Genomic DNA, 13,882 nt, shown 5'->3' on the forward strand with positions numbered 1-13,882 from the left:
AATTCTTAGTAACAAACAAACGTGAGAAAAGATTCCTCCTCTGCCTTCATGAAACTGACAGTCTACCAAGACATGAACATGAATAATCGGTGCAAAGTAGAACCTTCAAAATTCATATGAGGATAAATAAGGGAGAAAAATCAGGTGTTCTTATAAGAGGGTTATTATAAATGACTGTTCCTGAGTTTGATAAAGCTATTTTATTATTTAACCCTACTTAGGACAAGCAATCTGAAAGTAAGGACTGTATTTATTTTCTGTCAAAGTCAGACTAGTGATAGAATTGTTTATTCTGGAAAATAATAGTCTGAGGTGTCAGCAATACCTGTAGTCAAGTGTATGAAGAATTAATATGAGGAAGATGGTATCCAGAATGGGAGAGTGGTACAACTCTGGTGGCAGAAGATCTGGATTCTAGTTCTGGCTCTTCTATGTGACCTTGAACAAGTTACTTAATCTCAGGACCTCTCTTTCTTCATCTGTAAAGTGAGAAGGTTGCACTATATTAGCACTAAAATACATTATAACTCTAAGGTTCTGTGATTCTCTATACACCAATACAGCAAACAGAAGAGGAAAGTGTAAGCCCAAAAGAGGGCTTGGGAGAGACTTTTGGATGTACATTCTAAAAACACAAGTTACTGGAAAAGGCCATACACCAGTTTGCCAAAAGACCTTTGAGATTAAGCAACCATCTGTGTGGGCATTTTAGAAGTACCAGTAATAAGCAGGGGGAGGGAAACAATTATAAAACAACCCTTTGACTTTGGAAAGAAACATTATGGTTCCTGAACAATTTAAGAAACTGTATTTGCAGATTCTTCAAGTGAAATGAATACAATCAGCCAACCCTAATTAGTGCAATCATCTTGTAAATTAGATTTAGCAGAAATAACATCACAGAATCCCTACAGCACTTTATTTTTCTTTGTGGAAATAATGGCTACTTAGAACACTTGCTGTTTGCTTTCATTTTGACATTTTATAAAATAAAAGTTAAAGCTACTAGTATATTAGGGGATAGTCAATAAAAATTAATAAGCATGAATTAATAAGCATGAATAGATTGCCATTACATGTAAAAGTCTTGTGAGAGAAAACTCTTCCTTCACTCTTTCCCTTCATCTCTTCTTCCTTTACTCAGAAACACTAAATAAAACTGTAACCAATCTATACTAGTAGTGGTAGTCTTGGCTTTTATTTATGACCTTGAACAAATTACCCAACCTCTCTAGACCTCAGTTTCTCTTTCTACAAAGTGAAGTTAGACTACATTAACTTGTCCTTTCTGTTTTTGAGAGTTTGAAATGAATTAACTGATACCTTAAATTCTGTTACATTCCAGGTCTTTATTCCCCTGATGCTTAAGATGTACTCTCCTCACCCTAACGGTTTTGTTTAAGTCTCATCTTCCTTTCAGACCCAATTCAAGGGTTTTTGTGACACCCCCCCCAACCAGTTTTCAGTGATCTTTCCTTCATTAAATGTCTAATACCACTTTGTCTGCACCTCACCTTATTGTTAACATGTTATTTTATTGTAACCATGGTTATTTGAACCATTTTCTCTATTAGATTATCCTTCAAAAAGGAGCTGTGGCTTACCTATCTTTTCATATCAACATCTGATTTGTACATAATTGCTTAAGTGATTAACTGAATTGGAGAAATTAGAAATTTTCTATTTTGAAAACTATATCAGATTAGTGCCCATATATACCTTAAATGATTTTAAAATTTAAGTTAATTCACTACATTAGAGCTAATTAATTTGACACAGTCAATTCATTTCCATATCTTGCTTTAAGGGGCAGAGCCAAAATAGTGGAGAAAAAGCAGGGACTCACCTGAGCTCTCCTACAAACTCCTTCAAATACCTTTAAAAAGTGAAACTGAACAAATTCTAGAGCATCAGAATCCACAAAGAGATAGAGTGTGGCAGATTACCAGTCCAAGACAACCTAGAGGATGGACAGGAGGGGGGCTGTTGCATCAGATTGGAAGATGAACGTAGCCTATCAAATGGGCTGTACCAGCAGAGACTCAATCATAGAAAAACCAGAGCAGACCACAGTGGACTGAATCACTGGCAGAGGTGGTGATTTCCAGACCTCTCAGTGCAAGAGGGGAGTCTGTTGGAACTGGGGTGAGAGAGAAGCACAGTCCTGTGCAGGACCTATAGCAGCAACAGCAGTTATTTCTGGGGCTATCAGTTCACAGATTGAATATTTTAAAGTCATCTATTTAAACTTCCAGGAGCCAAGATGGTGGAGTAAACAGTAAGATGCTCTCATCCTCCCTTGTTGACCTGGAAAAACCAAGAGAATATTGCCCCAAGAAAAATCCTGGAATAGTGGACCCAGGAGAAAGACTGGGTACAGCAGTCTTTTATCTCTAGCTCAGAAGGCTAGGGGGGTTAACTGGAAAGTTCCCTCTGCTATGGCTGAAGGGGACTAGTACAGGATAGGAGGTGTCCCAGCAAGCCAGTAACAAGCCCCACCTCAGGGACCAGCAGGAGATCCTGAACCCCAGGGTGGAGGAGCAGGCCAGTGCCAACACCAGGCACACAACAGCTCCCACTACCACCTCCAGCTCAACACCAGGTAAAATTGGTACTACAATGCTCCTACAATATCCAACTGTAAGCAACTGAGGCCCCCCACAGAAATTCAGTAACCAGACCTCAAGCCCCCAAACAAAAATGTCTGGGACAGTACCCCCTGCGCCCCAGAAGCAGAGATCAAATTTAAAAGCAAAAAAAAAGGCAAACATGAGCAAGAAGAATGAAAAAAAAAGAATGACCATAGAGAAATAGTTTGGTGACAGGGAAGATCAAAGCACAAATTCAGGAGAGGACAACATAGTTAACATATTCACACTCAAAACTCAAAGGGGAATATGAACTGGTCTCAAGCCCAAAAAGCCTTCTTGGAAGAGCTCAAGAAGGATTTTAAAAGTCAAATAATAGAGGTAGAAGAAGAAATTTAAAAATACAATTGACAAAATGGAAAATAAAGTACGCTGAAGAAAACAACTCCTTTAAAAGTAGAATTAGTCAAATGGAAAAGGAGATACAAAAGCTAATTGAAGAAAATAATGCATTAAAAATTAGAATTGGGGAACTATAGGCTAATGACTCTATGAGACATCAAGAATCAGTCAAGCAAAATCAAAAGAATTAAAAAAAATTGAAGAAAATGCAAAATACCTCATTGGAAAAACAATAAACCTGGAAAACAGAACAAGGAGAGATAACTTAAGAATTATTGGTCTACTTGAGAACCATGATGAAAAAAAGATCCTGGACAGCATCTTTCAAGAAATCACCAAGGAAAACTGCCCTGGGGTCCTAGAGCCAAAGGGTAAAAGAGTCATTGAAAAGAATTCACCAATCACCTCCTGAAAGAGATTCCCAATTGAAAATGCCAAAGAATATTGTAGCCAAATTCCAGAATTATCAGATTAAGGAGAAAATGCTGCAAGCAGCCAGAAAGAAACAATTCAAATATCATGGAACCACAGTCAGGATTATTCAGGACCTTGCAGCTTCTATATTAAAGGATGAGAGGGCTTGAAATATGATATTCTGTAAGACATAATCTTTCAGGAGAGGAGATAGACATTCAATGAAATAGGAGACTTTCAGACTTTCCTCATGAGAAGACCAGAGTTCAATGCAAAGTTTGATCTTTACATACAAGTCTCAAGAGAGGAATAAAAAGTTAACAGGAAAGGGAAAAATAAAAGCATGTTACTCAATAAGGACAGATGGTTTACATCCCTACATGTGAAGATGATACTGATAACTCTGGAAAACTGTATCTTTACTACATCATATAGAAAGGAAATATATAGACAGAAGAGGTGGATTTAAGCTCATTCTAATATGTTGATAAAAAAACTTAAGTGCTGAAAAAGATTATAACGAGAGAAGAGAAAAAGAGGAGGCAGAAAAGGGTAAATTACATCGCAAAGAGACACAAAAACATATTATAGTAGAGGAAATGAAGGGAGGGTGATGAGAATTGTTTAACTTTACTCTCATCAGATGTGGCACAAGGAGAGAATAAAATGGTCAGTATACAAATCTAACTTGCTCTATAGACAGTTGGAGGGGAAAAGGGAAAGAAAATGGAGGGAGGGATAGAAGGGAAGAAGTAATAAAGAAAAATGGAAAGAAAAGGGAGTAGGGCTGATAGAAGAGAGAGTATATTGAGGGAGCAGGCAGTCAAAAGCAAAACTCAAGTGAGGAAGGAAAGGAAAAAAGGAGAAACAAAAGCATAAGTGGGTGAGGGGATAGGATGGAGAGAAAGACACAAATAGTAATCATAACTGTGAATGTGAATGGTATGAACTCTCCCATAAAACAGAAGCAGATAGTCGAATGGATTAAAAATCATAATGCTACAATATGTTGTTTACAAGAAACACATTTGGAACAGAAGGGTAAAAGTAAAAGACTGAAGTAGAATATATTATGCTTCAGCTGAAGTAAAAAAAAAAAAAAAGTAGAGGTAGCAATCCTTATCTCAGGCAATGCAAAAAAAAATAGATCTAATTAAAAGGGATAAGGAAGGAAACAATAAAAGGTACCTTGCTTTAAACCAGGACTTGGATGTGCAGAGTGCAGAGTACAACAAAAGTTTAAGTCGAGTCCCTGGGGCTCAAACTTTTTTGTGTCATGTAACCCCTTTTCAGTCTGGCAAAGCCTATGGACATATTCTCAGGATCATATTTGTTAACTTTGTTTATAATTGAAGGAAATGGTGAATTTTAATTAGAGGTTAAGGAAGATAAAGATGAAATATTTTCAATTCAAGTTTACAGACAAAACTTGTAGATTTCATCTCTGCTGTGATTGCTTTCGGCTAAGAACCCCAGCCTAAACCAAACAGACAAGGGCATCAAGTACAAGAATACTTGGAGGCGTAGGCAAACATGTTCCAAACTTTGGGCCGTTAAGTAGAATAGGTCAGAAGCTCAGACCAGTTAGGTGACCAGGTAAAAATGGGTCAGGACATGAAGCAACAGGAAATCAAAATGTAAGAATGAGGTGAAGTAACAGGCATAGAATACCCTCAGAAAGGGTTGAATTTGATGCTGAAATAAAAAAAATGCTCTGTGTGCCAGTAAAATATCACTGGCTCAAGTCTAAAACTAGTCTCATGCTAGGCCACTTGGACCAAGGGGGGAAAAAAGAGCTAAAGAAAGAATGCAGTCCTTGACGTTTTTGATTATGTAATTCTGAGACAGTTAACATTAATACAGAAAAGAAAATTAGCACTTTTTTCATTTAAAATATCTGCAGTTTAAACAATAAGAAACCCCAAACTAAACCTAACATTTCTTTTTGAAACTGTTTAGACTTCTAATACTGTTTGATTTTTTGTTCACCTATAGCAAAAAAGAAAAATTCAGAAATGATCCCTTCGGGTCACCTTTAATTTTAATTTGAAAATCACTATGATAGTAGAACTGTTACAGATGTTTATAATGAGACTCAAAACATCATAGCTGATAGAGAAAGTCACCTCCGGAGTCAGAATGATCTGGGTGCAAGCCCCCATCTCTGACCCATATTGCCACTTGCTAGCTATTTGACCCTAAGATGAGTCACTTAACCTCTTATATCCCCCAAAAACTAAAACTAAAAACTACTTTATTGATGTTATTCATGTTGCAGGATGTTTCTCTCAACTGGAAGTTTTTTGTAACAATAAAACCACATATTCTATCCAAATTTCAAAACCATAGTCAAAAGCACTTCATTTGCAAAATTAAAATATATAGAGGTTCATCACCAGGTTGACCACAGGATCGATCTCTCTCTCTCTCTCTCTCTCTCTCTCTCTCTCTCTCTCTCTCACACACACACACACACACACACACACACACACACACACACAAACAATAAAAACAACTATAAAGACAGAGTGATATGAAATGGAGATAGTACCTAAAGGGATGAAAATATTCATTCTTGAACTATTACAGAGAAAATATAAATTGATTTTTTTATTTTAGAATTTTGGCCATGTGTAATATATGCTTTGACTATCTTTTAGTTATAGCAACCTGCCCTAAAATAGAATCAAAAACTCTACCATACCAGTGCATTTGTGAAGTAATCAACATATTTCCCCACCAAATGTACTTTAAAAAAATTCATGAAACATTTTTTTTTCAATCAATTGCAAGGAAATAACAGAAAAAAAGAGTAAAATGTATTTTCTACTGATGAAATTAGAAATACGCCATATGTCTTTGGCTTGAGAAAAATACATGTGCATTGACATTTTCAATATTTCAAAGGCCCATTTATCATTTTTTTTTTACCTCCTGCTGTGCAGATGGCATGTTTGTTATATTTTATAAGGACTTTGGTTTTGAAATCAACAAAATGGAAGCATTTTGATTTTTTAAAAAGTATTCTATCTTCTCATAGTTAAAGGAATTATATAAATGAATTACTTATTGGATTATATTGTCAAGTGCTGCAGCATATATGAAAAACAAAACTCTTCTAATAAAGTTAACAAACATAATAAAATAATACTCAATTCATCACTTTTAAAGTGGACTCTGTATACACACACACACACACACACACACACACACATATGAAAACTGAATATTTAGCAAGTGTTTTATAGGCATTTCTTTCATAGATTTCTTACACTGTTTGTTCCCATGCTTCTAAATGTGTTTTAGTTTTCCTTTCTTACTAAATTTATTTGTACTGATTATTGTTATCATTAAAATATTAAGAAGATAATGGAAGAGGAAAAGGAAAAATCTACATTTAGGAGCTTCAAGATTTATACAACACTTTCATCATAACAATCCTGAGTTAGATATGAATTAATCAGGAAGTATTAGTTATTTGAATATTATAAATCTACATTGTGTTCTTTGTTGTAGAAGAAATGCAAATGTATAAAATATCTCTTCACAAAAGCAGTCACAAAATAAGCATTTATGAAACACCTACTTTGTGCCATTTACTATGCTGAATGCTGGAGTTATAAAGAAAGTCCCTACCTCCTCTCCCCCAAAAAATCAATGTTCTTCATCTCAAGATATTATATAGTTTGGTAGGAAAAAAGAAAGCTAGGATGCATGAAACTAACTAATATAAGATACTACTCTACCATTAAAGTATTACACAAGATGACAGAATTTATAAATAAATTCTGGATTTAACTTGGTGCAATAAATGGAAGGCACGCGTTGATGTTGAGATGGCCTAGTTTCAAGCCCTGCTCCTGATACATACTGGGTAAGCTGCTCTAACATTTAGGTGCCCTAGTCAATTGTCTAAGACTAAGTTGCCTGATAGACTTCCTGCCAGGCATTGGTAGGAGGAGTTTCCTCAAAGGAAGCTCCCTGCATGGATGAAATCCCAAGTACAGAACTCAAACTAAAAGAAGAAGAAAAGGTACAACAATAGTGAGGTGTTAATTGAAAAACAAAAGTATTTCCCTGAAGGCTGAATTTCCTTGGGAGAAGATAAGCAAAGGAACAGAATTTGAATTGAATCTTGGAGAAGGTGGAAGTGAGTTAGAGACTATTATGCAAGTCCATTCATAGGTAAGTAAAGAGCTCAAGGCGGGCAGCTAAATGCCACAGTGGAGTGCTAGGCCTGGAGTCAGGAAGTGTTCATCTTAGTTCAAATCTGGCCTCCTTCACTAGCTGTGTGACCCTGGGCAAGTCAATAAAATAATCCTCTTTGCCTCAGTTTCCTCATCTGTAAAATGAACTGGAGAAGGAAATGGCAAACCACACCAGTATCTCTGCCAAGAAAACCCCAAAATGGGGTCACGGAAAATCAGACACAACTGAAAAAAAAACAAGAACTTAACAGTTCAAGCAAATACAGAAAGGTCAAAATATGTGAGATTTATTATACAGAGAAATCTGAGTAGAGCAAAGGGATCAGTGGGGAGTGGCAGTAATAATAATATCTAATATTTGTGTCCCACTTTAAGATATGCCAAGTTCAGCCGTTCAAGGAAAATGCTATAGGTGCCATTACAACTAGGTCTCAATTAGGCCAAATAATGAAACCTTTGACAGGTGGTGCATTATTCAAAAGTACATTGATGTGTCCATCAGACTGGACCAATTACAATATTTTAAACATTTACAATTTCAAATTGTGCAAATTCAAATACCTATGAGACCACTATCCTGTATTCATTTTTTTTTTTAACTGTTTAGGGCCTCTATGTCATTTTACAGATGGGGAAACTAAGGCCTAGAAAACTTATATCGCTTGTCCTTTAGAAGGTCAGATCTGTATGGACAGAGACTTCATGCTTTTGTTTTTGTATCTCCAGTGCTTAGCAGAGTGCTGAACTTTAATAACTGCTTGTGAATTGATTTGTTCTCCATGATCATAGTGTTACTAAAGGATAGAGGCTGGGTTTAAACCAAGGTTTCTCTTGAAGTAACATCCAAAACCCTTTCCATTACACTACATAGACTCTCATGACATGGATCTAGGTATGAGCTGGGATCATATTATGTAGGAATTTGAAAGTGCTGCTTCAAAGTGATGCTATAGGTGATGGGTAGCTACTATTCTTCTTGTCATGCTTAGTAGACATTAGACACTCTATTATCAGGCCAATAATAGAAATCTTTCCAACTAGGGACGACCTGCCCAGAGCTTACACTACTGGCATAGTCTTTTGAAAACTCAGGGTTATGATTGGGAATCAGAAGTAATACATCAGTGGACGGATAATTAACAATTTAAAATTTTATGGCAGACAGTCCTTTCACTAATTTCTCATTAATTTTTTAATATCTCAGTAATTTCTCACTAAATAATGAACATTTTTCACAATTTTCTAAGGAGTGTTAGTTTTGATATTCCAAATAAACTATATGCTTTTTGAGGGCCAAGGTTAATGTGTCATATACTCAGTAGATACGATAGCATGTAGCTGGTAACTCAGTTAATTGGCTAGTGATTGCTTAATCAGTGATGAATTGGAGGGGGAGGAGGAAAAACTGAAAGGATATGAAATCCAAGACGACACTACTATTCTTTCAGGAAATAAATCATTGTAGAATGATTTTCGAATCTACTCCTCTTGATTCTCTATATCCAATCTATCACTAAATCTTTTTTTTTTTCTCTTTGAAATGTGTCCTGCATTTGGACTTTTCTCCATTATTCCTGATAGAACTATACTCCAGGTCCTCCTCAGGTTAACTGTGGTTTGATGTAATAGCTTTCTTGTTAGTGTTCTTTTCCTTCTTAAATTATGATGTATTCATTTTTTTGCATAAACACTATCTCTTTTCTCCCTGTACACCGCCCACAATAGAATGTAAGGTCCTAGAAGACAAAGACTGTTTCTTTTCTTTCTAGTTCTCCAAGATAACCTAGCTCCTACAATGTGTAAAGAATCCACTGTACAAAACATGAAAAAAGTGAAGGAAGGAAGGGAGAAAGGGAGGGAGGGAGAAAGGGAGGGAATGAGGAAGGAAGGAAAGAAAGAACAAAGGAAGAGAGGAAAGAAGGAGAGAGGAAGAAAAAAAAATGAAAGAAAGCCCATCTTCAAGAAGTTTCCATTCTATCTGTAAAGGGAATTCTGCAGGATTGTAAAGGAATGTAAAGGGAAAGCCTTGGATCCAGGCAACCAGTTTCTGGTCTCTAGCCCTGTTTATCGTTCCTGAGGATTTTCTTGCATCATACTCATCTGAAATTGACAACTACTGCTTCTTGTCTAGACTTTCTCAGGCCATAAATTCTCATGCTCCTGTCTATTGTGAATTGACCCTCTTGGTCTTCACACCCCTCAGCATTACCACCAGCAACAAAGCTGGAACTCAAGGGAGGATCTTGAATTGTCCAATCATCTGGCAACCTCAATGGTTCTCTCTCTAACTACCAACCCTCTGCCTAGATGCATTCTTCAATGATTAGCATATTCCAAACCGATCCCAGAAAAGGAGAGAGTGAGAAAGGTTTGATGTAAAAGCAATTTGCTAACTATGGAATAGTTAGTCTTTGGAATGCCTATTAACAAACTTGCTTTCATGTTAAACCTTTCTCACCCTCCTCTATTGAACCCTTTCAGTTATTAGGTGTGTTTTTACTCATATTCCCTACTTACTAGTCATGGTGAAGAGCTCTTGCTTTCCATTACCACTTTCAGCTACTCTGACCACCATTCTCTGATGCTTTTTTTTAATCCAAATTTGTCATCCAATAAAGATATAGGTAGCTACTGTCTAGCAACTTTCTCCTTCCTTCCTTCAGTACCTAGTCACAACTCTTCTCTCCACCCCAACTTCTGTCCTAATACTAAAGAGCTTTACCACAATATACTACTCTCTCAAACATCCTAACTTCCATCTTACTCAGACTACTCCCTTTCCATGATCTACTCCTCTACTCCATCTTGACTCTACACAGAATATTCATAACTTCTGATCTTATAACCATCTACAATTCATGAACCAAAACTTTCTTTATTTAACCATAATTAATCTGATAACCTAATAGTATGATGCAGAATGCCTTACAAAACCATCCTTGTTCTTTATCCTTGTCACATCTGCAAATTCCTTTACCTCTTATTTCTTTCTCAGGTCATCACCCCTGTATTGGTTACACTCTCATTCCTTCCCTATCTTGATGTTGTTATGGATAAATCCAATGATATGTTGTCCTCTAGATTGAAGTCCCTTGCCTCCTATTCTATCCTCCCAACTTTAGATTACTCCCTCTATCTACTGCAGTCCCTTCTATTCATGTTCTTCTAAGTGAATGGAGGGAAATCATGAAACCCTGTTGACAGGATCTCCTATAAATTTATACTACATAATTTCAGTTAGGCCATCACTGCAAGAAGGCAACCACTTTTACCACTCTCTAACTGATTTGCCCTCTTATTCACTAAAATAGTTATTGCAAACCTTTTTAACCTTCCTCAGAATTCCTATGGCACCTCAACCCCTCCCCGCAACCTCTCACCTGAGGATCTTATCTTATACTTCACTAAAAATATGGAGGTCATGCAATGAGATTTCCCTATTCTCCTCTTTTCATCTCATATTATACAGATTTCTTCCTCCAATCTCACCCTTCACTTATCTTTTCTACATCTATCTTTGTTCTCATTTCATCCCACTTTCTGAACCATTCTCTCACTAATCCTCAATCTCTGTCCACAAACTGCTTCCTTCATATCTATAAACATGCCTGTTTCCTCCTCTTTTTAAGTAATAGAGGTTAAGTGACTTGCCCAGAGTCACCTGCCTAGTAAGTGTCTGAGGCCAGATTTTAACTCATGTCCTTCTGATTCCAGGGCTGTTGCTCTATCCACTGTGCCACTTAGCTTCCCGTATCGTACATCTTAAAAAAACCTTTAAAAAAATCCTCTCTCCATGATGATCCAACCATCCTAGCTAGCTATACTTCTTGAGAAATCCATCTACAGTTGGTGTCTTCATTCTCTCTCCTCTCACTCCTGTATACTCTTTGAAGTTTTGCTTCCTACTTCATCATTTAACTGAGACTGCTAACTCCAAAGATCTCTCAATTGCCACTTAATTGCAAAATGTCCCCCCACCCAATCCTCATTTTTCTTGACTTCTCTATGGTCTTTCACACTATTGATCACCTTCTTCCACATGGTCTCTCCTCCAAGTTTTCATGATGATTCTCACTCCTGGTTTTCTCTTCTCTTATTTTTCTGAGTACTATTTCTCAGTTTCCTTTGCTGGGTCTTCTACAAGGCCATGCTCAATATCTATTGGTGTCCCCCAAGCATCTGTCTTTGGCTTTCTCCTCTCCCACTATAATATTTCACTTGGTGATCTCATCAGATCCAATTAGTTCAATTATTATCTCTATGTTAATGATTTCTTAAATCTCCTTATCCAGTTCTAACCTCTCTGCAGACTACCAGTCTCACATTTCCAATTCACTATTAGGCATCTATAACTGGATGTCTCATCTACATCCCAAACTCACCTTGTTCAAAACAGAACTCATATTTTCCTCGAAACCTTCACTCTTTAGAACTTTTCTACTATTGTTGAAAGCACCAGTATTCTCCTAGTCACTTAGGTTTGTAATGTTAGGTCATGGTCAACTCCTCTCTTGAACTCACTACAAATACCAAATATCTTGTAATTTCTACCTTCAAAACATCTTTCAAATTTCTCTCTCTACTCAAATAGCTACAAAACTGCTGGAGGCTTTCATGACCTTATACCTAGACTATTAAAATGGCCTTCTTGTTAGTCTCCTTGTCTCGGGTCTTTCCTGATGCAATCTATCCTTCACTCAGCTAGCAAAGTGATCTTTCAAAAATGCAGGTTAGACTAGGTCATTCCTCTCTCTACACAGTAAATTGCTAGGGCTCCCTATTACCCTCTGGGATCAAGTGTAAAATCTTCCTTCTTGCTTTGAAAGACCTTCACAACCTGCTCCTTCCCTATCGTTCTAGTCTATATATACTTCAATTACCCATCCTCTCAAATATGAGAAAGTCTAACAAGGCCAACCTTCTTGCAGTTCTTTGCACATGACACTCCATTTTCTGACTGTGCTTTTTTACTGGCTATCCCTTATGCTTGAATGCTCTTTCTCCTAATCTCATCCTGGGTTCCTTTAAGACTTCAGCTCAAATACCTTCATTTACATTTTATATATCTTGTATATAAAAGGAGGAGGGTGGAACATGCATTTATTAAGTGCCCATTATGTGCCAGAAACCATGCTAAGCACTTTAGAAATATCTTCACTCTTACAACAACCCTGAGAATTAGTTACTACTATAATTCCCATTTTACAGCTGAGAAAATTAATGTAGACTGAATTTCTTATTGTCTAGGGTCCCACAGCTAAGAAGAACCCGAGTTTGGTCCCAGGTTGAACATGAAGAATTAGCAATAGACATGTCGTGGTATCTTTATGATATCAGGAAATATAAATGAAGTCCCTCAGAATAAATGTTGGGTTTTCCCTGCCCCTATGGAAAACTTATGAGAGTACATCTATAGGACCCATCATAAACAGGCAGGCATGGATTCTTTAAATCATACTCCATTTGAGTACTGATTATTGATGTAAAATATATTTCACATTCAAAGATGACTCTGTTAAAAGTGTCTGCGTCCAGGTATGCAAATGATGTGTGACACATCATATTTTCCATGTAATTCACCCTGTTTACACTTCTAGTTGCTATTTCTGGAGCAAACTCTGCTTTCAACTGTCTCCTTATCTCATGAACTAGACACTGCCATTTTTCAGAAAGAGCTTCCTCTGCCTCTCATTCTTGTATAACAGTTAGCTGCCACTGTTTCCAACCTATTTAAACTGTGTCACATTGCCTGAAGTTTTATTCTAGTACAACTTTTTAAGGCCATCCTATTTGTAATTAAACTCCTTCATGTTACTAATATAATACTCCAGCACAGCTCAAATATTCTGCTGCCATTTACCCTCCATAAATAGTGTTCAACAGATTTGCAGCCAGTATGATACAGTTACTCAGACATATGTTTGTTTCAGAACTTCATAGACTAATTTCTGACTTGAATACGATATTGAATGACATACACAAGATCTCTATACTTTTACCTCAAAACTATCTTATCCATCGAGGCCTGTTATTTTTTCTTTTCTATATGGCTTCCTGGATCTGAATCTCAGTTTTATTTCTACATCCAGCATCTATTTCAGACTCTTATAAACACTTAGCACCCTGTCAGAAACCTAAAAGGTGCTAAATAAATGCTTAATGATTGATTGATTGCTGTTGACTTAGACTAGTGAAATTGTCTTTGGCATATTCTTGTTCCAACTTGTTCTACATACAACTGCTAATTAACATACATTGTTGTTGTATAAT

General features: G+C 36.7%; 1 protein-coding gene across 4 annotated transcripts in view; it reads right to left on the reverse strand.

The window, feature by feature from the left end:
• The window catches only part of CTNND2 (catenin delta 2), a 1,167,955-nt gene that overhangs the window by 1,083,105 nt on the left and 70,968 nt on the right, over positions 1-13,882 (reverse strand). Inside the window, exon 2 of one of the 4 annotated variants that reach the window (XM_072605430.1) lies at positions 326-479. The exons of the other annotated variants lie outside the window; for them this stretch is intronic. The gene's annotated coding sequence lies outside the window, so the exon portion shown is untranslated. The remainder of the gene's footprint in view (positions 1-325; positions 480-13,882) is intronic. 4 annotated transcript variants of the gene reach the window in all.

The sequence above is a fragment of the Notamacropus eugenii genome, chromosome 4 (genome assembly GCF_028372415.1).
Source record: "Notamacropus eugenii isolate mMacEug1 chromosome 4, mMacEug1.pri_v2, whole genome shotgun sequence".
Lineage (NCBI taxonomy): Eukaryota > Metazoa > Chordata > Mammalia > Diprotodontia > Macropodidae > Notamacropus > Notamacropus eugenii.